Here is a 279-nt window from a genome sequence, read left to right on the forward strand (position 1 = left end):
TGTAACACAAGACAAACAGCAGACATGTGACGTGCTATACTGTATATGTAGCATCAAAGTGCTACGTATATAGCACGTCACATGTCTGATATTTGTCTAACACACAGCAATAATTAGACTGTGTTTATTGTTTATTTTGGATCCCCAATTAGACTTCATTGAGATGAAGACTATTCTTCCTGGGGTCCACGCTAAATCCAACATAGAAAATGAAAAGCATTACAGCATCTTCACCTAAAGAAAATCCATGAAGTCATTCACTTCATTGAGTCCCAGAAT

Source organism: Trachurus trachurus, assembly GCF_905171665.1.
Source record: "Trachurus trachurus genome assembly, chromosome: 16".
Taxonomy (NCBI): domain Eukaryota; kingdom Metazoa; phylum Chordata; class Actinopteri; order Carangiformes; family Carangidae; genus Trachurus; species Trachurus trachurus.